We start from the raw sequence: 25,606 nt of genomic DNA on the forward strand, positions 1-25,606 counted from the left end.
AAATATTCTGGCACACTGGGATAATATTTAAGAAACTAATGTGATTGTCTCCAGAAAAGGAATATGATCACCTTAAATATGCATGAAAAGCATAATGTAATTTTTGGACGGGCATATTCTTCTATAGAAATAAATAATTTAGACAAAATTTTCTATAACACTAAAATTTTCACAAAATTTTCCTCAGAAATAAAATGTTTAAAATATTTTCTATAGATAAAAAATTTTGACAACATTTTTATTGAAATGAAATTTTAACAAAATTTTTTATGGAAATAAAATTTTCAGAAAATTTTCTATAGAAATAAACTTTTCAGAAAATTTTCTAGAGAAATAAAATTTTAACAAAATTTTCTAGAGAAATAAAATTTTAACAAAATTTTCTATACAAAAAAATTTAACACAATTTTCTATAGAGAAAAAAAAAATTACAACATTTTTTATAGAAATAAATTTATGACACAATTTTCTATAGAAATAAAATTTTGACATAAATCTCTAAAGAAATAAAATTTTGACAACATTTTCTATAAAAATCAAATTTTGACAAAATTTTCTATAGAAATAAAATTTTGACAAAATTTTCTATAGAAATAAAATTTTAACAAAATTTCTATAGAAATAACATTTTGACAAAATTTTTTATAGAAATAAAATGTTGAGAAATTTTTCTAAAGAAATAAAATTTTGAGAAAATTTTCTACAAAATTAAAATTTTGTCTAAATTTTCTATAGAAATAAAATTTTGACAAATTTTCTATATAACATTTTGAAAAAATTTTTTTTGCAATAAAATTTTGACAAAATTTTCAGAAGAAATAAAATTTTGATCAAAGTCTCTATTGAAAGAAAGTTTTGCAAAAACTTTCTAAAAATATTGCTATCAAATTACAATTTTGACAAAACTTTCCATAGAAAACAATTTCAGAAAATTTTCTATACAAATAAAATGTTCACTAAATTTTCTATAGAAATGAAATATTGACAAAATGTTCTATGGAAACAAAATTTTTCACAAAAATTTTCTAAAGAAATAAAATTTTGACAAAATTTTAAATAGAAATAAAATTTAGACATAATTTTCAATAGAAATAAAATAAAGACAAAATTTTTTATAACTAAAATTTTGAAACAAATTTCTATAGAAATAAATTTTTGACGTAATTTTCAATAGAAATAAAATGTTGACAAAGTTTCCTATAGAAATAAAATCTTGACAAAATTTTCTATAGAAATAAAATTTTGACAAAATTGTCTATAGAAATAAAATTTTTATTGAACTAAAATGTAGCAAAAGTTTACTATAGAAATAAAGTTTTTTCAAAAATGTCTTGTAGAAATAAAATCTTGACAAAATTTTCTATAAAAATAAAATCTTGACAAAATTTTCTATAGAAATAAAGTTTTGACAAAATTTTCTATACAAATAAAATTTTGGGAAAATTTTATTTGGGAAATAAAATTGTGACAAAGTTTTCTATAGAAATAAAATTTTGACACAATTTTCTATAGAAATAAAATTAAAAAAAAAAAATATATAGAAATAGAATGTTGACAAAATTTTCTATAAAAATAAAATTTTAACAAAATTTTCTATAGAAATAAAATTTTGACAAAATTTTCTGTAGAAATAAAATTTTGACAAAATTTTCTATAAAAATAAAATTTTGACAAAATTTTCTATAGAAATAAAATTTTGACAAAATTTTGTATAGAAATAAAATTTAAACAAAATTTTTATAGAAATAAAATTTTGACATAAATTTCTATAGAAATAAAATTAAGGCAAAATTTTCTATAGAAATAAAATTTTGACAAAATTTTCTATACAAATAAAGTTTTGGGAAAATTTTATTTGGGAAATAAAATTGTGACAAAATTTTCTACAGAAATAAAATTTTGACACAATTTTCTATAAAAATAAAATACAAAAAAAATACATAGAAATAGAATGTTGACAAAATTTTCTATAAAAATAAAATTTTAACAAAATTTTCTATAGAAATGAAATTTTGACAAAATTTTATATAGAAATAAAATTTTGTTGAAATTTTCTATAGAAATAAAATTTTGACAAAATTTTCTATAGAAATAAAATTTTGACAAAATTTTTTATTGAACTCAAATGTTGCAAAAATTTTCTTTAGAAATAAAGTTTTTTCAAAAATGTCTTGTAGGAATAAAATCTTGACAAAAATTTCTATAGAAATAAAATCTTGACAAAATTTTCTATAGAAATAAAATTTTGACAAAATTTTCTATAGAAATAAAATTTCGACAAAATTTTCTATAGATATAAAATTTTGACAAAATTTTCTATAGAAATAAAATTTTGACAAAATTTCTTATTATAATAAAATTTTGAAAAATTTTCTATAAAAATAAAATTTTGACAAAATTTTCAATAGAAATAAAATTTTAACAAAATTTTTATAGAAATAAAATTTTGACATAATTTTCAATAGAAATAAAATTAAGGCAAAATTTTCTACAAATAAAATTTTTAACAAAAATTTTCTGTAGAAATAAATTTTTGACAAAAATTTTCTATGAATAAAATTTTGACAAAATTTTCTATAGAAATACAAGTTTGACAAAATTTTCTATAGAAATAAAATTTTGACACAATTTTCTATAGAAATAAAATTTTGACAAAATTTTCTATAGGAATAAAATGTACAAATGTTGCAAAAATTTTCTATAGAAATAAAGTTTTTACAAAATTGTCTTGTAGAAATAAAATTTTGACAAAATATTCTATAGGAATAAAAGTTTGACAACAATTTCTATAGAAATAAAATTTTGACAAAATATAGAAATAGATACAATTTTGACAAAGTTTTCTATAGAAATAAAATTTTGACAAAATTTTCTATAGAACTAAAAATTTGACAAAATTTTCTATAGAAATAAAATTTTTTATAGAAATAAAATTTTGACATAATTTTCAATAGAAATAAAATGAAGACAAAATTTTCTACAAATAAAATTTTTAACAAACCTTTTTATAGAAATAAAATTTTTACATAATTTTCTATAAATAAAATTTTGACAAAATTTTCTATAGAAATAAAATCTTGACAAAGTTTTATATAGAAATAAAATTTTGACAAAATTTACTACAGAAATAAAATTTTGACAAAATTTTCTATAGGAATAAAATTTAGACAAGATTTTCTATAGAAATAAAATTTTGACAAAATTTGCTATAGCAACAAAATTTGATAAAAATTTTTATAGTAATAAAATTTTCTATAGAAATAAAATTTTGATAAAGTTTTTTGTAGAAAAAAATTTTTGACAAATTTTCTATAGAAACAAAATTTTGACAAAATATTCTATAGAAATAAAATTTTGGCAAAATTTTCTATAGAAATAAAATTTTGACAAAATTTTCTATAGAAATAAAATTTTGACAAAATTTTCTATACAAATAAAATTAAGGCAAAATTTTCTACAAATAAAATTTTTAACAAAACTTTTTATAGAAATTAAATTTTGACATAATTTTCTATGAATAAAATTTTGACAAAATTTTCTATGAATAAAATTTTGACAAAATTTTCTATAGAAATACAACTTTGACAAAATTTTCTATAGAAATAAAATTTTGACACAATTTTCTATAGAAATAAAATTTTGACAAAATTTTCTATAGGAATAAAATGTACAAATGTTGCAAAAATTTTCTATAGAAATAAAGTTTTTACAAAATTGTCTTGTAGAAATAAAATTTTGACAAAATATTCTATAGGAATAAAAGTTTGACAACAATTTCTATAGAAATAAAATTTTGACAAAATATAGAAATAGATACAATTTTGACAAAGTTTTCTATAGAAATAAAATTTTGACAAAATTTTCTATAGAACTAAAATTTTGACAAAATTTTCTATAGAAATAAAATTTTCACAAAAATTTTTTATAGAAATAAAATTTTGACATAATTTTCAATAGAAATAAAATGAAGACAAAATTTTCTACAAATAAAATTTTTAACAAACCTTTTTATAGAAATAAAATCTTTACATAATTTTCTATAAATAAAATTTTGACAAAATTTTCTATAGAAATAAAATTTTGACAAAGTTTTATATAGAAATAAAATTTTGACAAAATTTACTATAGAAATAAAATTTTGACAAAATTTTCGATAGGAATAAAAGTTAGACAAGATTTTCTATAGAAACAAAATTTTGACAAAATTTGCTATTGCAACAAAATTTGATAAAAATTTTTATAGTAATAAAATTTTCTATAGATATAAAATTTTGATAAAGTTTTTTGTAGAAAAAAATTTTTGACAAATTTTCTATAGAAATAAAATTTTGACAAAATTTTCTATAGAGACAAAATTTTGACAAAATATTCTATAGAAATAAAATTTTGGCAAATTTTCTATAGAAATAAAATTTTCTATACAAATAAAATTTTGACAAAATTTTCTATACAAATAAAATTTTGACAAAATTTTATTTTGACATAATTTTTTATAGAAATAAAATTTTGACAAAATTTTCTATAGAAATAAAATTTTAACAAAATTTTCTATAGAGATACAATTTTGACACAGTTTTTTATAGAAATAAAATTTTGGTAAAATTTTCTATAGAAATAAAATTTTGACAAAATTTTCTATAGAAATGAAAGTTTGACAAAATTTTCTATAGAAATAAAATATTGACAAAATTTTCTAGAGGAATAAAAAGTTTATAAAAACATTTTTAAGACATCTATTTTTGTGTGTATATACTTCATTATTTCTAAAGCATTTTTTGTTTAGTCTCATCCCATGGTGCAGCTTAAAACTTCTAGAATTTTAAAGGTAGAACATTCTTAACTTCATACACGTGTTTAGTAAGCGAGGAGTTTTTTTTTTTTCAAATGACTGACTGACAGATTGACCGATGGGGACGGACTTTTTACTACGACGGATTGATTATTATGTCTGGCCTTTGGAAATGTCTTTACCACCTAATGGTCTTCCAACAAATGACTCAGTCAATGGCCAGAACGGATACGCGCAATAAATGTTAAATCAACGGAAATGGTAGCAAAACAAACGAAAAAAAAAACAATAGAAAAAACAGAACATTAATGACTCGTCACTGGAGGGCAGAAAATAAGGCCTATAGATAAGACCATCCCATACAAATGGCCAATGTAAATAAGAACCTTTAATAGATTCTCGGTAAATAGAAAAATTATGGCCTTTGGGAGAATAATTAGAATGGTCATACGCAATATGAAACTCATTCACAAAATTTATAGATAGTTGCACAAGTTAGAGGGGGGTTTCTTCCAAATCGGCGTTAGCAGGGGAGTGATGAGATCGAGAGCGCAGTGTGCTAGACGTCAACACATGGAACTCCCTATGAGTATTAGTGGACTGTATGACAAGTTAGTTCACCAGATTATTCCTCTCAGGAATGAGGAATAATAAGTTGAATTAATTTCGAGAGGAACACAAAGACAAAATATAAAGAAAACCAAGAATGAGTGTAAGAAGTGATGTACAAATTCAGTTTTATTGAGAAGAGAACAACGATTTGATGCTCACCTTAATGGAGGTAAAAAAAGAGTGGGCAAATGCATGTAAAGTTCTATCCACTAAGCCTATGTTGCTAATTCTTGATTTATAAGTAATTCACAATAAGTTTAATTCGATAACTATTCAGCTAGATACAAAATTCACAATAGGGAAAAGTTACCAAACTGGACATACAAAATAAGTACTTTTCTATTCAATTCATGGATACAAAAAATGTTGATGTACATTTAATAAAATAGAAAGTAAAAAAAGGAAGTTAATTTCAAAAATTAAGGACAAATTCAAATTTGTCCATGCCGCCCACCGTGCGCACTGTGCGCCGATACGCATAACACCGTGGCCAAGGATTTAATTGCTTCAGACAATATTCTGGGATTTGGCTGTGGGGCATTGTGTGTTCTAGTCGTTGGATTCGATGTGTGTTTTCTTGGTCGTGCAACTGGACGCCTTGCAGCCCGTCGTTTAGTTGAGCGAATCCATTTAGTTCTAGTGTTGGACGTCATTTGGCGTTTATGTTGACTGGCAGTATTTCGCACACGGACTGAATCGAGTCGCTGCAGGATACTGGGCCTCCGATGAATATTATAAACGTTTCTGGGGTGCAACATAGTGTGATGCTCATACCCGCATTTGCGACACCGATCGGACGACTGGCAATTATCAACGGTATGGCTCCTGGCCAAGCAATTCAGACAATAGTTATAACTGCGGACCACACATCTACGTTCAGCAACGGTCATCATCACAAAATTTGGGCAAAACCGCAAGGAGTGTCTTTTTTTGCAAACCATGCACTTATATAGGTCTTGAATGCGCATTTTTGAAATTTATTGTCTGTAATAGAGAAATTGTTATTGATCTGAGTGATAATGAGCCTAGCCAATGAAATTGAAAAAAGAAAGAAAAAAAATTAATAAAAAATATAGACGTGATAAATGAGAGGAGATGAAACCTATAACGATGAATAAATATTGTTACTGTGTTATGGAATTACATCCAATAATGGCAAATAACACAATTTCGCAATTGGTCTCGTAATGACACCTTTTGCTATTTTGACATCAGCAACTCTAATGTTATTATCCGATCCATGATGTGTTTTGACAATTCTTCCCAATCTCCAGTCGCTAGGGGGTAATAAATCATCCATCACGACCACTAAGTCGCCAATTTTCAGGTTACTCGTCAAGTTTTTCCATTTGTATCGCTTATGGAGAGCTTTTAAATAATCTTCCTTCCATCTCGTAGCAAACTGACGATGTATAGCTTTAAGTTTCGTCCATCTGTTCAAAAGTGACAAGTTTTGAGTGACTGGCTCTGGGAAGGCCATTATAGGTGATCCTTTCAAAAAATGGCCCGGGGTAAGCGCCGTTAAGTCTGTTGGATCTTCTGAAACTGATGAAATCGGTCTTGAATTAAGAACTCCTTCAATGCGAGCCAGTACTGTTGCGAATTGTTCAAATGTAAAACGATGAGCTCCTGCAATTCTTTTAAAGTGATGCTTGAAGCTCTTTACGGCCGATTCCCACAAACCTCCCATATGTGGTGCATAAGGAGGTATAAATTGCCATTCAAATCCATGAGACGTGTACTTTTGAGCTATATCACTTGCTGCCCCTATGATAAATGTACGAAATTCTTTGAGCATTTTGCGACTTGCACCAAGGAAATTTCTACCGTTGTCTGAAACTACCCTTCTGGGTAGGCCTCGCCTCCCAACGAATCTAGAAAAGGCCGCCTCAAAAGCTGCCGTTGATAGATCAGAACAAGGCTCTAAATGAATTGCCTTTGTGGCAAAACATACAAAAATGCTCACGTATCCTTTCAAAAGTGGAGATTTTCGTAAGCACGAGCTTTTGATTTCAAAGGGTCCTGCAAAATCGACGCCTGTGATATGAAAAGGGGGTGTTATTGTGCACCTCTCTGGTGGTAATGGAGCCATTATTTGAGCACATTGCTTCTTTTTGAAAATTATACACGTTTTACACTTATGTATTATGCTCTTTATTCTGGGCTTGAGACGAGATATATAAAATTCGGTTTGAGACATACGACACATCAGTATGCATTCACCATGAGCAAGAAAGTGGTGCAAATGAACGAGATACAAGTGACAGAGACGGGAATTTCCGGGTAATATAATAGGGTAACGTTCATTGTATGGTAAGGATGAGTCAACGAGTCTTCCATTCACACGAAGGACTCCATTAGAATCAATAAAAGGATTCAAACACTGCAAGGGACTTTTTGCTGGCAAAGGTTTTGATTCGCTCAAATGTTCGAATTCGTCAAAGTAAAATCTCCTCTGCGCGAGAGAAATTAATCGATATTTTGTTGCGTTTACCTCCTTTTGAGTCAGCATCGGGGACAAAAGTCTGGGAACTGAGTGGATTCGACTTCTACAATTATTATAAAATCGGAAAACGTATGACATTACTTTCAATGCCCTAGAGTATGATGAAAATCTACCCAATTCATCGGCATCTTCAACACTCCCATGTAAAACATCAACATGCCTACGCTTTCCTATGTGAGGAGGTTCGAGGGGATTTGTTTTGGGCCAACTTGAAGGAGGATTGGTTAACCAACTTGGGCCGTGAAACCATAATGAGTTACCATTCAAATCCAAAGGTTTACAACCTCTTGTTCCAAGATCTGCGGGATTATCGTATGTAGCAACATGTCTCCAAACACCTTTTGGAACTAAATCGTGTATTTGTGAAGTTCTGTTAGCTATATACGTCTCCCATGTCCACGGCGGTTTGGCGAGCCACCCCAACACAATTGATGAATCAGTCCACATTGTAATCCCACTTATCTTAAAATCGGAAGTCGAAAGAACAAAATTTACCAGACGAGCCAATAAAAAGGCTCCATTAAGCTCCAGACGTGGCAAACAGACGGGTTTTAGGGGGGCCACCTTACTTTTTGCAAGTAAGAGATTGGAATATACAACAGGTTTCGATGTTTTACAACGAACATAAACGCATGCGCAGAAGGCCGACTGAGACGCATCGCAAAACCCGTGAATTTCGATGGTATCTGATGGGCAGTATTGCAACCATCTGGGTATTGAAACCGAATCAATATGATTCAAATCCGAGACGAGATTTTTCCACTTTGCCAGAGAATCAGAACTTAGGACGTCATCCCAATCAAGTCCTTCTAACCAAAGTTGTTGCATTAAAATCTTTGAACGGATTACAATGGGTGCTATCCATCCCGCAGGATCGAATAGCTGAGCCACCGTCGACAGCACTTTTCGCTTGGTAGTATTTTCACAAACTTGAATAGAATTCAGAGTGTAACTGAAAGTGTCAGTGAGAGCATTCCACCTGACTCCAAGAGTCTTTGTGGAGCTAGATTCGTGAAAACGTAGAAAATCGCTGTCATATAAATCCTCTTGTGGGATATTAGAAAGCAGCCTAGGGTCATTAGATGCAATTTTAACGAGTGGGAAACCGGCACTTTTGAGAACCGTTCTTAAATCATCTCTATTTCGAATCGTTTCCTCTATGGAAAACCCTCCAGATAACACGTCGTCAACGTAAGTTTCACGTCTTAAAATACTTGCGACAGTAGGGAAAGATTTCTCAGAGTCAGCCGCAAGTTGTAAAAGAGTGCGGATAGCTAAAAAGGGTGCACAATTGACGCCAAATGTGACAGTGTTTAACTGAAAATCTCGTACCGGACCTTGTGACTCATTTCGGAAAAGTATTCGTTGATAGGCCCTATCGCCAGGATGCAACCAAATTTGCCTATACATTTTCGTAATGTCCCCACAAAACACATATTGATATTTTCGCCAATTCAGAATGACAGACGTCAAATCCGTCTGTAAAGTCGGTCCTGTGTGTAAGACATCATTTAACGAATATCCAGATTTGCTTTTACGAGACGCATTAAATACTACCCGTACTTTGGTAGACTTATGCTCTGGACGAATTACCGCGTGGTGCGGGAGATAAAAAGAATTAAAATTTCCCTCATAATTCATTTCACGAGGGGAAGTCTCCTCAGCGTGGCCTAGAGTAATGTATTCATTTAAAACAGAGTTATATTGACTCTGCAACTCGGGAGTTTTCGAAAGATTTTTTTCCATTCTATGGAATTGAGCCAAGGCGAGAAATCTGGAAGACCCCAAAGACAATGTCCCGGAAAATTCTTTCTTAAAAGGTAACCGCACCATATAACGTCCATCTGGGTTTCGAGTGGTAGTGCGCGTATAAAATTCTTCACAAAATCTATCTGATTCGGAGGCGTGAGAAATGTTTGGAATTTCTTCCTGCTCCCAAAACCTCCTTAATAGTTCACTGATTAGCACATCCTCAGATTCAATAACATTTGTTGAAAAGGAGTTCACAAGTTCTGTTCGCATTGGACCACTTAACACCCAGCCGAAAATAGTATTATATGCTGATGCGTTCCCACATAAATTCTTTTTTATGCCGTCAATATTTATAAATCTCTCAGAGTCGTTTCCCAAAATCATGTCGATTTGGGCAGATTTATTAAAATAAGGATCAGCCAATTCTAAGTCCTTAAGCTCACAAGGATTGTATATTTCAAATGACTGTGAAGGAAGTTGCTTAGCAATTTTTGGTACCACAATAGCAGACAACTTAAATCTGATGTCATGTTTTTTAGACACAATGACTAGATGGCATTCCTTTTCCGACACTTGTCGCTGATCGCAAATTCCAAAAATTTCGAATCGAGCCTTAGTGGTAGGGATTTTCAAACGCCTCTGAACCTTTTCTGATATAAAAGTTCTCTGAGACCCGGGATCAATTAATGCCCGCACGGTTACCAAACCATCGTAAGTCTCGATTTGAACTAAAGCTGTCCGAAGCAAAATCATGTCGCTATTTGAAGCGAAATTAGCTTGGACTTGAGACGAGCTTGGCGATTCTAATGTGGTGGGCCTTTCAATTTGAGACGAGTTACAGGGTAGTGTTTCAACAACATTTTGTTTCCCTGCCTTAGGGGTGTGATTCACCACCTTTTTCCCATTTTTTCCTTCGGGATTTGCTCTCAAATGAAGGAGGCTGTGATGTGGCTTATTGCAAATAACACACATATGCTTACTTTTGCAACTCGCTTTGAGATGAGAAGGGGAGAGGCAATTACCGCATATTCTATTTTTATAGACAAAATCAATGCGTTGCTGCACGCCATATTTTCGAAATTCAGGACAATCCCTTATCGTATGTTGGGCATCACAAAGGGAACAAGTTGAGTTCAATTTCTCTTGAGAGTGGTAGGTTTGAACAGTATCGTTCCTTTGTGAAGAGACAGTACTCTTATTTTTTGTCGACTTTATGCTAGATATTCTTTCAACCACTTCAAATCGTTGAACCAGAAACTCATCTAACTGCTTCCATGTTGGAAGGTCACGATGAGATTTGAGAGACTGTTCCCAAAGAGAGAGTGTTTCGTCGGGCAATTTTGTCGAAACTAGATACACTAATATAGGGTCCCAGCTTTCAATTTCCACATCAAGAGTTCGCAATGTACATAGACAATCATTAACCGATGAATGAATTTTTTGTATGGAGTCGCTATTTTCAATAGAAGCCATGGGAATATCGAAAAGAAGTTTCAATTGTTTGTCCACTAGGACGCGCTTGTTTTCATATCGTTCCTTAAGAGCATTCCAGGCGATATCGAAATTTTCGTCACAAAGGGTATAACGTTTCACGATTGCCCCCGCAGGCCCCTTTGTCTTATTCCTGAGGTGATACAGTTTCTGAGCTCTTGTCAATTTGGGATGGTTAACATAAACCGCCGTGAACATGTCACGGAATGACGGCCATTCCTCATATCCTCCTTTGAAAACCTCCGTATCACAAGGCGGAACTTTAATAAAACTGTTCGATGCTTCTTGAGCTGAATCCTGAGGCTGATACGGATTTTGAGGAATATACGAGGGGACTAGACTGTGTCTAGTGCTTTGACGAGTATATCCGCCAGATATTCTCAGAATGTCGAGAATTTGAGCCCTGGCGGTGTAATATGCCTCCGAACTCGCATTAAAGTTTATTTTGGCATTTTCCTTAAAGTCTTTTGAATTTGTAGAAACGGGAGATAACATTAAGCTCTCATACGTAGCTTGCAGTCTTTGCCATCGATTCTCCAAATCCTCCAACTTTACTTCCAGGACAGAGTCGGTCTGATCCGCGACATCTGCCTGTTCGAATGAGGCACAGAAAGTGATTAAATAATCACAGTCAAAGAGAAATTTGTCCTGTGTTGGTGAGCTCTTGGCTGAGTTCTTTCCTGAACCCCCAGCCTCCGACACCTTCGCCCCTGAGTCGGAGGGAGTGACAGTAGGTGCCATCGGACAATGACTTTAAAAGAGGGTACTACTGTTTATATTAGAATAAATATGTACGCTTCCTCCAAATTTCGAAGCGACAAATGTAGTCAGAAAATCTCAACTTGAGGACAACTCGTAACTGAATTTATTATTGAAACCCCAAACTCATATATTTAGTCACAAAGGTCGAAGTGAAATTTGTTGACTTAATAAATTCCAAGACAAGTGTATGCGCTACGCATTAAAACAAACTCACACCCAAAACGGAATTAACCAAATTGAGGTTGACTAAAGTACAAGTGGTCTCCACCGATCGTTTCACAATGAATATGAATAGATATGTTGTATGGATATGAATAGATATGTTGTACAATCCTAGGTGATGAATGTTGACTGAACCACAAGCTCAATAATGAACTTTCCAAAATTCGTGTTACAGAAATGACAATGACGAAGATTCAGAACCGAATTTGTATCGAGGTCACAGAATTTTCCAATATATAATAATTCATCCAAAAATTACAATAAGGTGCAAAATTGTATTTAGAGAAATGAATTAGTAAGCGGTTCCGAAATTCTGTAAAACTTTCATAATACAAAGACGCATTCTAATCTACGCTCAAGAGGAAAGAACCATATGGAGACAAATTTTAGAGATATGAATTAGTAAGCGGGTATGCAGAAACTGCCAAAATATAATAATTCATACTCAAATCATAGCCAGAAGCTCAGAAGAAAAAAACGGCTAAATTCCCTGGAGAAATGAATTAGTAAGCAGGTATGCAGAATCTGTCAAAATGTAATAATTCAAACCCCGAGCCAGACTCAACAATAGATTATCAAAATAATTTTCCGAATGCCAATTATTAAGCATTTCCGAAGGAAATAAACTAAATGTATATATAATCAAATCAAAGTCATTTGAAAATTTCCACTTGAACCATCGATCTTTGCAGAACGGAGGACAACTGGTCCAAATACAAATGTAATGTAAACTGTTATGAAAATTCACAATTTCTTTCAATTAAAGAGACGAGATTTTCATTTAATTGAAGATGTAAATTTCACGTAATAAAAATTCTTTCAATTCTTTCAAATTTTAAACAATCGAAGTTTTTCTTTGACAGAACTAAATTTTCTTTAAAGGCAAACCAAAAATATCAGACAATCGTGGTATCGCATGTCATAAACTCGGGTTTATATTAGAGAAAACGCTTTATGAGAAAGGTGAATTTTGTTTGTCTGAAATTTCATTCCGGAAGAAAGTATTTTTCCTTTTTTTCTGAACGAAAACCCAAAAAAACACGGATTTCCCAAAATAATATATGATAAACCTCACCGATATTAAGCTTGACACAGGATTCCATATAAATAAATCAAACATTCAATTGTGTAGTTTTAGGAACCCGATACGTTGCTGTAATATTGATGTCCAGTGCCATAAAATATTTACTTCAGTTCAGACAAACAATATTTGAAATCATTCACAATACAGAATATTCTCCATAATATTTCAATTAGGGCTCACAACTAATTCGGCTCAATTGCACTGAGCATTAAACTCAACACCAGTATTAATGAAGTTAATAACAATATTTCCATTATTTTCGTATGTTAGTGACACTGTCGGTGCACCCTAATACTTCACTCCATTCGTTTTTAACAGAAGCTTACAACTCTCTTTAAACATGTACTCTTTATGTGAGTATTGTTAATCACAAATGAACGAATCAATATGTCAAAATGCAAGGGCCAGTGCCTTAAAGGCCAGCTGAATATCTTAAATAACAACCGTAGTTACAGTAGGTGAGAATGGCTTAGTATAATTGCGAAAGACGCGGAAAACAAAGTAGAGAAATCTTCGTGATCAAAATAAACCCTCGTTAATCCAAATAATTGGACAAACTCCTTAAACTTTTATTATGACAGCGGTGAACAGCACAAAATATAAATTCGATTAGAATACTCATCCAATGAACCAATTTCCAAAATAATTTATCACATGCAATAAATAAATATATCTAATAATTCATATGTTAGTAACAATTTATAAATGCATTATTTATTCACATACATATGCGTAAAAAACCGGTGGGTTTCTTTTGTATGTGCGTGAGCAGCGATCTAGTCTAATTTTCGTATATTTATATAGATTTATGATGACGAAGAAGAGCTATGCCGAATAAATTTTATAATTTTATGAAGAAATCGAAACACTTTATATGTTAATATTCTTCTTCATCCCTTTGTTCTCATGACAATTCTGACAGTCTCACAGCTCCTCGTACATATTTATATGTTTAACATACATTCTGTTCTCTCGCTGTTAACTCTCTGTTGGTAATATCATACGCTCCAATATATAACACCGTAATCTGGCAGGCATTATTTCATATGATGTAAAATAGTGCAATTTGGAAAAAAAATGTTGCGGTGATGGGTTGATTAAACCAAAGTTTTGACATGCACGTATATATGCTATGATATCGAATTCTAATTTCGTCGGATTTTTGTTAGTTTTAAGAAATGAGATTTTTACCTGGAAATTCTTGCCACTTTTCAGGATTGCTCAAAAATCCGTAATAAAATTATTCACTAATATTTTCAACTGTGTTGACACTCAGTTTATATCTTTTTATAGACCTTCACTTTTCATAATTTGACAACTCTCCAAAATTTTTAAGATCGCATTCAGTCAATTATTTTTTCGTTCAACATAACGAGTTCAAGAGAGCCAGTAACTTTTCGGATTAGAAACCTGTTTGGTTGATACTATTCGTGTAAGCTATTGCCAACATTTAGGATTTTTTATATTCCCTATTTTTTTTCCTTAATATATATTTATGTATTTTCCCAAAATTTTTGAATTATTTGTTACAAGCAGTTGATTACTGCCTTGAGATTAGTTATCATAATATGTTATGACATCAATTATCATAATACATTCTTAATTCTCCCATTTCAATTCCAGACGTTCCCCATACATTAAACGTATTTCTTTTTTCTTTTGGCTTCACGCCATTTCAACCGATTGGTCGTAATATTTCGTCGTTATGCAATGAAGAATGTAATGCCAAACCCAGAAAATGTGCACAACAAATGTAATTTTGCCACTTGTTAAAAAAATATATATAGAACAATAAATAACGGTAAATTACCCGTTAGAGCATTTTTTATGCAACTTTTCGCGGGGATAAGCGGGTTTTCAACAAAGTGGGAAAACCAAATTTGGACAATTAATATGTTATGGAATTTTATATACGATTTGCACGGTCGAACCGTGATTATTTCAAATTTTGGAGCTTTTCTATTTTCTTTTGCGATTTCCTTTATCGAATACAGATCATTTGATCCTTTGGCGCGTTCCCAATGGATTCATATTTAAATTTTTTATGACTTTCTACGTTAAAATCACTAAATTCCTAACGTGTCGTACAAATACGATTACACGAATAGCAATTTCGCCAATAGGTTTCTCACTATTTTCAAAACTTCCTTAATTGCATATTTTTACACATTATATTTGAACCATATTTGAAGTACACATATATATCCATATAAAATATAGCGTTTCTTTTTGAGATTTTAACGAAACTCTAATTATTTCTCTCGTATTTTATACGAATTTCTAGCAAAAACGCACTACAATATACACGTGTTTTGTTAAGTCTCCTCTTTAAAACGAAATTTGCGGTTTCACTTACCGACACGATAGTAAAATATAGACTGATTAAGACAACGCAGGTGATAAAATGTGTTACCTCACTGCTTCTCAGTGAACGGCTTCGATGGACCATGCACAAGTTAGAGGGGGGTTTCTTCCAAATCGGCGTTAGCAGGGGAGTGATGAGATCGAGAGCGCAGTGTGCTAGACGTCAACACATGGAACTCCCTATGAGTATTAGTGGACTGTATGACAAGTTAGTTCACCAGATTATTCCTCTCAGGAATGAGGAATAATAAGTTGAATTAATTTCGAGAGGAACACAAAGACAAAATATAAAGAAAACCAAGAATGAGTGTAAGAAGTGATGTACAAATTCAGTTTTATTGAGAAGAGAACAACGATTTGATGCTCACCTTAATGGAGGTAAAAAAAGAGTGGGCAAATGCATGTAAAGTTCTATCCACTAAGCCTATGTTGCTAATTCTTGATTTATAAGTAATTCACAATAAGTTTAATTCGATAACTATTCAGCTAGATACAAAATTCACAATAGGGAAAAGTTACCAAACTGGACATACAAAATAAGTACTTTTCTATTCAATTCATGGATACAAAAAATGTTGATGTACATTTAATAAAATAGAAAGTAAAAAAAGGAAGTTAATTTCAAAAATTAAGGACAAATTCAAATTTGTCCAATAGTTAAAAATGCTAAGTAAATATAGTTTGTATTACAATAATGATATTTTTAATATTAAACTTATTATTTATTAATATTATTTTTTTTTATTAAAACACATCATTGTTATTATTATTACCTCTTTCGTTTTTGATTTTTCAAAGGAATCTTTCCCCAATGAAATTTTTGACCAACGAACATCTTTGGCTTTTTCTCAAAATTGTCAAAATTTTATTTCTACAGAAAATTTTGCCAAAATTTTATTTATATAGAAAATTTTGTCAAAATTTTATTTCTATGGAAAATTTTGTTAAAATTTTATTTCTATGGAAAATTTTGTTAAAATTTTATTTCTATGGAAAATTTTGTCAAAACTTCGTTTCTATAGAAAATTTTGTCAACATTTTATTTCTATGGAAAATTTTGTCAAAATTTTATTTCTATAGAAAATTTTGTCAAAATTTTATTTCTATAGAAAATTTTGTCAAAACTTCGTTTCTATAGAAAATTTTGTCAAAAATTTATTTCTATAGAAAAATTTGTCAACATTTTATTTCTATAGAAAATTTTGTCAAAATTTTATTTCTATAAAAAATTTTGTCAAAATTGTATTGCTATAGAAAATTTTGTAAAAATTTTATTTCTATAGAAAATTTTGTCAACATTTTTTTTCTATAGAAAATTTTCCCAAAATTTTATTTCTATAGAAAATTTTGTCAAAATTTTATTTCTATAGAAAATTTTGTCAAAATTTTATTTCTATAGTAAATTTTGTCAAAATTTTAGTTTTATAGCAATTTTGTCAAACTTTTATGTCTACAGAAAATTGTGCCCAAATTAAAAATCAAAATTTTATTTTTATAGAAAATAAAATGTAAAACGCCGTTCGGACTCGACTATCGAAAGTAGGTCCCTCGTACAGCTAAAAATGCTAATATCAGAATTGTTTAATTTATTATAATATTTTTATTATTAATAAAAAACCGAAAAAAATATTTTTTTTTTCATTTTATGTTACTAAAGAATATGTAATCCATTTTCTATATTAAACTAAAACCCAAAGCCTCATTAATATAGTTTTGTTTTTAATTTGCTTTTATTGGTAAAAGTGAAAGTGTCTTTCTTTCATTGCGGTTTTTAATTTGTTAAATAAGAGCTATGGTATAAGCCACAATTTGATGTGTTTATTTTGGCAGCTCAATGTATTGGATACATGTGGCGGAAATAATAATTTGGTAATGGTTTTGTTTTTGGTTTTTTCACTTTTTGTTGACTATTCGATTGAACCATACGAATATCCGGTTTAAAAGTAAAAGGAAATATTGCAAAGTTTTGCAAAAACAACAATTTCAACCAGGGCGGAAAAAGAACAAAAAGACAACAATTTAGGTTGGATTATTTAGACAAACTTAGAATTAATTAAAATGGGCAAAATATGACATTAGTTTCATATAAGGGTTCATAAATATAACAATGGTACAATCATAAATAAGCAGAAACTTAACTCATATATTCCAAATACAAAAAGCCTACAATGATAAAAAATTGTTACAAATTTGGGGCATACTAAGAGAGAAGTTCCCCACTTGTGGTATCACACTAAATAGTCTAAGCCAGTCCATAGGGCTTAAATCTGGGAATATATGTATATGAATGCTACTCCTAGGTTAAAGTGGCAGCCCGATTAAATGCCACTCCTAACTTTTATGTCATAAAAATTTTTGCTGATGTGCCACAATTTTTCAATTCTTAAGTGCCACAGTTATTACAATTCTACCAAAAATTATAGAATATTTACTGTTTGGTAGATTAATAGTATTATTGATGTTTAGGTAGATTTTGGGAAATATTTCTTTTTAACTAAGAGAAATAAAATTTTGACAAATTTTTTTTATAAAAATAAGAGTTTTGAACAAAATTTCTATAGAAATAAAATTTTGACAAAAATTTTTTATAAAAATAAAATTTTGACAAAATTTTTTTATACAAATAAAATTTTTGAAAAAATTTTCTGTAGAAATAAAATTTTGACTAAATTTTCTATAGAAATAAAAGTTTAACAAAATTAGAAATAAAATTTTGACAAAATTTTCTATAGAAATGAAATTTTGAAACTTTATTCTATAGAACTGTAATTTTAACAAAATTTTCTATAGAAATGTAATTTTGACAAAATTTTCTATAGAAATGAAATTTTGACAAAATTTTCTATAGAAATGAAATTTTGACAAAATTTTCTATAGAAATAAAATTTTGACAAAATTTTCTATAGAAATGAAATTTTGCAAATCTTTTCTGTAGAGACAAAGTTTTGACAAAACTTTCCATAGAATTGAAATTGTGACAAAATTTTATACAGAAATGAAAGAAAATTTTGACGAAATTTTCTATAGAAATGAAATAAAATTTTTACAAAATTTTCTATAGAAATTAAATTTTGACAAAATTTTCTATATAAATAAAATTTTGACCAAATTTTCTATAGAAATAAAGCTTTGACAAAATTTTCTATAGAAATACTATTTTAATAAAATTTGCTATAGAAATGAAATTTTGAAAATGTTTTCTATAGAAATGTAATTTCGACAAAATTTTCTATAGAAATGAAATTTTGACAAAATTTTCTACACAAATGAAATTTTGACAAAATTTTCTATAGAAATAAAAGTTTGACAAAATTTTCTATAGAAATGAAATCTTGACAAAATGTTCTATAGAAATGAAATTTTGACAAAATTTTCTATAGAAATGAAATCTTGACAAAATGTCCTATAGAAATGAAATTTTGAAAATTTTTTGCATACAAATGTAATTTTGACAAAATTTTCTATAAAAATGACGTTTTGAAAATCTTTTCTATAGAGATAAAATTTTGACAAAATTTTCCATAGAAATGAAATTGTGACAAAATTTTCTATAGAAATGAAATAAAATTTTGACAAAATTTTCTATATAAATAAAATATTGACAAAATTTTCTATAGAAATAAAATTTTGACAAAATTTTCTATAGAAATAAAATTTTGCCAAAATTTTCTATAGAAATAAAATTTTGATAAAATTTGCTATAGAAATGAAATTTGGAAAATGTTTTCTACAAAAATGTAATTTTGACAAATTTTTTATAGAAACAAAGTTTTGACAAAATTTTCTATAGAAATACAATTTTGACAAAATTTTCTATAGAAATAAAATTTTGACAAAATTGTCTATAGAAATAAAATTTTAACAAAATTTTCTTTGGAAATAAAATGTTGACAAATTTTTTTTTATAAAATTAAAATTTTTGAAAAAATGTCATAGAAATAAAATTTTAACAAAATTTTCTATAGAAATGAAATTTTGACAATTTTTTTTATAAAATTAAAATTGTTGAAAAAATTTTCTATAGAAATAAAATTTTGACAAAATTTTCTATAGAAATGAAATTTTTTTTATAAAAATAAAATTTTTGAAAACAAATTCTATACAAATAAATTTTCAATAGAAACTTTTATAAAAAAATTTGAAAAAACTTTCTATAGAAATACAAATTTGACAAAATTTTCTATAGAAATAAAATTATGACAATTTTTTTTTATAAAATTAAAATTTTTGGAAAAATTTTCTATAGAAATAAAATTTTAACAAAATTTTCTATAGAAATAAAAATTTGACTAAATTTTCTATCGAAATAAAATTTGGACAACATTTATTTATAAAAATAAAATTTGTGAAAACTTTTTTATAGAAATAAAATTTTAACTAAATTTTTTTATAGATATAATTTGTTAACAAAACTTTCTGTTCACAAAATTTTTGTATAAAAATAAAATTTTAAAAAAATCTATACAAATAAATTTTTATAAAAAATTTTTGAAAAAATTTTCTATAGAAATGAAATTTTGAAAAATTTTTCTAAAGAAAGAAAATTTTGACAAAATTTTCTTTAGAAATAAAATTTGGACATTTTTTTATAAAAATAAAATTTTTGAAAACTTTTTGATAGAAATAAAATTTTAACTAAATTTTCTATAGAGATAATTTGTTAAAAAAACTTTCTATAGAAATAACATTTTGACAAAATTTTTTTATAAAAATAAAATTTTTGAAAAAAAATTCTATACAAATAAATTTTCAATAGAAATTTTTATAAAAAAAAATTTGAAAAAACTTTCTATAGAAATAAAATTTTGACAAAATTTTCTACAGTAATAAAATTATGACAAATTTTTTTTAATTAAAATTTTTGGAAAAATTTTTTATAGAAATAAAATGTTAACAAAATTTTCTATAGAAATAAAAATTTGACTAAATTTTCTATCGAAATAAAATTTTGACTAAATTTTCTATAGAAATAAAATTTTGACTAAATTTTCTATAGAAATAAAATTTTGGCAATCTTTTGTAAAGAAAGAAAATTTTGACAAAAGTTTCTTTAGAAATAAAATTTGGACAACATTTATTTATAAAAATTAAATTTTTGAAAACTTTTTTATAGAAATAAAATTTTAACAAAATTTTCTATAGAAATAATTTGTTAACTAAACTTTCTGTTGACAAAATTTTTGTATAAAAATAAATTTAAAAAAAAAAATCTATACAAATAAATTTTCAATAGAAATTTTTATAAACAATTTTTGAAAAAACTTTCTATAGAAATAAAATTTTTTTATAAAAATAAAATTTTTGAAAAAAAAAATCTATACAAATAAAATGTTGACTAAATTTTCTATACAAATAAAATTTTAACAAAATTTTCTATAGAAATAAAATTTTAACAAAATTTTCTATAGAAATAAAATTTTAACAAAATTTTCTATAGAAATAAAATTTTAACAAAATTTTCTATAGTAATAAAACTTGGGCAATCTTTCCGAAAGAAATAAAATTTATAGAAAATCTACAGAAAAAAATTTAGCAAAATAAGATTTGTTTGTTTGGTAGTTGTTTGGTAAAATTTTCTCCAAATTTGGTAGAGTGGTAACCGTGACTAAATCTGGTGCGATACAATGCTGTTCAGAACAACAAAAGTATGAGCCACAATTGTCAAATCTCTGAATTTGAAATTAGACCCCCTCCAAAAGAAGCACAATCCCAAACAGGAAATTGGAATTTATTTTCATAACGGCTCCCAAAACTGAAATGAGGGTACTCCAAAAAAAAAAAAAAAAAAATTGTGTAGTAGTTTTCCAAAAAAAAATGTTATAGTCCAACTTCCTTTAAGTTTTGGGGCTGATTTTCATGGGGCCCATATCCATAGCGCCTAAACAATATAGATGTTTGGTATATGCCTTAACAACCCAGCAAAACAAAAGCGTCCCCAAAAAAGTTTGTGAAAATGTTCTTTTTGGATCCGGAAGTAGTGCAAAATTGGCGCAGAAGCGATGACTTTAACAAAGGTATAGGACGGATGTCTACCATTTCAACAGCCATTGCACTGAATTTGCATCACTTCGAAATGCGAAATCAGTGTTTTGGATGTAAATTAACAATATTGTGATATTTTTCCAAATAAATAATTTTTTTATATTTTTTTTAATGATTTTTAAGGCTTCTTTGTTAGCGCTTGTCTGAAACGTTTGAAAAAATTTTAAAAATTTCGCAATTTTTCTAGAATGGATTTTAGTATTTATTTTTTGACAAAATTTAAATAATTCGTACCACTTTATTAACCCACAATGAAAATTTTGTGATATTTTTCCAAATATATACAATTTTTTATATTTTTTATGATTTTTAAGGCTTCTTTGTTAGCGCTTGTCTGAAACGTTTGAAAAAATTGTAACAATTTCGCAATTTTTCTAGAATGAATTTAGTTTTTTTTTTGAGAAAATTTAAATAATTCGTAGTATTTTATTAATTCATACTCTGTTTTTTACCTATATGAAACAAAAAATTGAAATTGCTCCCCAGTAAAAAAAGCGTCGCCAAAAAAGTAGTGAAAATGTTCTTTTTGGATCCGGAAGTAGTGCAAAATTGACGCAGAAGCGATGAATTTAACACGGACTTGTCTTAGGACGGATGTCCACCATTTCAACAGCCGTCGCACTGAATTTGCATCACTTCTTACTCTGTGATTCAAATTCAGTGTTTTGGATGTGAATTAAAAAATGTTGTCATATTTTGACAAATAAATAATTTTTAAAATTTTTTATAATTTTTAATGCAATCTAACCCTTGTCCGAAAAGTTTGAATTTAAATATTTTGAAAAATTCGCAATATTTCTTGAATGGATTTAGTATTCTTTTCGACAAAATTTCAATAATTTGTACCATTTTATTAAAGCTTACTCTGTTTTTAACCTTTTTGAAACAAAAAAATTAAATTTACCCATTAAAAATAAGATAAAAGAGACTTATAAATAATTGAATTAAAATAACTTCCTGCGTAGTTGAAATAAAGAACATCTTTGGGAGTACATCTTTTGGAAGTGCTTTTAAAGTTGTACCATTGAAAGAATAAAGAACATCTTCCACATTTTCTTGCTGGGAAATAATGGAGTTCTTGTGTGCAATACCAATTTTTGAACACTTTTTCCTTTCTCATATCTCAGTCTAATTCAAGTGGAGACATCGCCTGAAGGTATGCAACGAAATTTTTCTATAATGTGTAAATCAAGTTACTCTAATATCAAGTACAAAATTTAAAGGAGAGATTTTCTATTAAATAGAAGTAAAATAATTCTTAGATTCACTACGAGTAAGTAATTTCACAATTCTCATAAATAAACGAAATAAAATTTTTATGAAGAAAAGGAAAAATTTTTGTGTAAATTTTCTGAAATTACGAGTAGTGTGCCACTTATTTATAGCACATGCTACTTTTTGTGCAACTTTTTAGAAATTCTCAACGGTTTGTAACCAGCCCAAATAGCCTGACAACGTTAGCCTAACCCTATGGTATGGTGTAGGGTATAAAAAAAATATTTTTTTTTTCAAAATGGACATTTGAAATTACCATATTGGGAGACATTTTTAAGCAATAACTTAACTGCAGTCTTTAAGTTAATTATCTTTAGAGTTTTTCTTTTCTTCTTTAACCACCACCCATAATTCATGTCTTATGGGTCTATAAGTGTTTTTGGCGTTGTCGGCCGGTTTTATTTTAACTGTTTGCCATTAAACCAAAATTGGTTAGTTGTCATGTTCGGTGTGTTTGTATTTTTGTTTTTTTTTTTTTTTTTTTTGGCTAATTATGTCTGGCTCATTTCAATTTTCCTTAGCCATAAGTCGCCTAGGTGCCACACAAAATATTTGTGGTCTTAGTTGCATTTACTATAATTTTCCTGTTTTTTTTTTTTGTATTATCAAAAGATTGAGTTAAAACGGCAGTTTATGATGTCGTGTTGCATTAGCTTAGTTAACGACTACTTTGTGGACTACCATCACCATTACCAGCACCAGCTACAACATTCATTAATTATTTTGTAAACTTCAAAGCCAAAGTATTCGGCAGCTTAAGCAATGTACTATGCTTGCTGGTAGTTATGTTTGTGTGAAAAATTACAGATTTTTGTTGTTTTTTTAATAATGAAGACAATAATGTAGTAATTGAAGAAAGTAACAAAAAATTTTTTTTTTGTTTTTGAGAAAAAATGCGGCAGTTTAAATAACATTGGTGAAATTACTTAATATTTTTTTTCTCATTTTGCTTTCATTATAATTATTTTTTTTTTTTTTGTAATAAATGAATGTGTTTATTATGGAATTTGAGCAAATTAAGTTATTAAACATTTTATTGCAATGTTTCCATCCATGTTATATTGAAATAGTGGCCAACATTTTTTCTTGGTATTTCTTCTATTACTATTTTTTATAACAAAGAAATTCATATATTTTTTTCACAACAATCATATTTTCAAATATTTTCTTCTGTGAATCTTATAAGCAAAATGTTTCCTAAATATCCCAACGCAGTCACAAATGCAATGAAAATATTCTTTTTGGATCCGGAAGCACACGCAAACAAATCGCTGTAAGGAAGCTTGTTTGGAAGAAATGTATTTAAACGTTGATTCTTTTACTGTATGTAAAAACAATTTCATAAAGACTAAATAATATAAAAAAATTGTTTTTTTTTCATTTTCTGACTAATTGCATCTTCCCACAACTCTTTTTTATTTCCATGAGGTTTATTTAGTTCTTTGCACCTTTTTCTGTAATACCAACAATGCAAAAGAAGCTGTTCGATTTTATAAATTTTCAAATTTTTTCCTTTCGTCTGGACGAATAATCCAACTTCGGATCATACAGTTTGTAAGCTAATACACTATCCACTTGGCTACGTAACTGTTATTGTCATCAAAAGACAATTAACACTATAGCCATTAATGGACAAGCAACGCATACAGTCAAGTAGTTATATTTATGTGGGCACCCACAAGCCGATGTAAAGAATCTTTGTTTAACAGAAACATAAGCATTAGGTTAGGTTAGGTTATGTGGCAGCCCGATTTATCAGGCTCACTTAGACTATTCAGTCCATTGTGATAGCACAGTAGTGAACTTCTCTCTTATCACTGAGTGCTGTCCGATTCCATGTTAAGCTCAACGACAAGGGACCTCCTTTTTATAGCCGAGTCCGAACGGCGTTCCACATTCCAGTGAAACCACTTGGAGAAGCTTTGAAACCCTCAGAAATGTCACCAGCATTACTGAGGTGGGATAATCCACCGCTGAAAAACTTTTTGGTGTTCGGTCGTAGCAGGAATCGAACCCACGACCTTGTGTATGCAAGGCGGGCATGCTAACCATTGCACCACGGTGGCTCCCTAACATAAGCATTAGTTAGCTACTTTCTTAAAACAACAGCTATTGGAAATGGAAATAATATAATTTTACATATATTCCAGTAATGCACACAAAATTTCGAAAATATCTTCGCTATACAACTATATGAAAATTTTTACTTTGAAATTTCAAAATGTGTTCATAAAAGGCGTAAAGTCAGAAAAGTACAGTACTTGATACAAACGACCACGAACCACCAATTTAGAACAAATAAATTTTGTTTGTAATAAAAGTCTGAAATTTTCAAAGAAATCCCAAACCAACAACTTTTTGCAGAAAAATGCGAAAATTTGCTATAGAAATAACATTTTGAAACAATTTTTTCTAGGATTAAAATTTTGACACAATTTTTTACAGGAATAAAATTTTGACAAAATTTTCTCTAGGAATAAAAATTTTGACAAAATTTTCTCTAGGAATAAAATTTTGACAAAAATTCCTATAGAAATAAAATTTGGACAAAGTTTTGTAAATTTTGTAAAAAAAAATCTATCGGAATCAAAATTTTGACAAAATTTTTAAAATAACACAAAAAATTTTCTAACAAAATTTTCTCTAGGAATAATTTCTTTATGGAAATAATATTTTGACAAAATTTTCCAAAGGATAAAATTTTGAC

General features: G+C 28.3%; 1 protein-coding gene and 1 long non-coding RNA gene across 2 annotated transcripts in view; both read right to left on the reverse strand.

The window, feature by feature from the left end:
- LOC142221015 (uncharacterized) overlaps positions 1 to 25,606 on the reverse strand; it is a 294,520-nt gene that overhangs the window by 171,469 nt on the left and 97,445 nt on the right. The window lies entirely within an intron of this gene.
- On the reverse strand, positions 5,501 to 14,612 carry LOC142238736 (uncharacterized). Its single transcript, XR_012722803.1, has 2 exons — positions 14,410 to 14,612; positions 5,501 to 6,385 (listed from the first exon to the last, which is right to left on the reverse strand). It is a non-coding gene; the product is annotated as an uncharacterized LOC142238736 (long non-coding RNA).

The sequence above is a fragment of the Haematobia irritans genome, chromosome 1 (genome assembly GCF_050003625.1).
Source record: "Haematobia irritans isolate KBUSLIRL chromosome 1, ASM5000362v1, whole genome shotgun sequence".
Lineage (NCBI taxonomy): Eukaryota > Metazoa > Arthropoda > Insecta > Diptera > Muscidae > Haematobia > Haematobia irritans.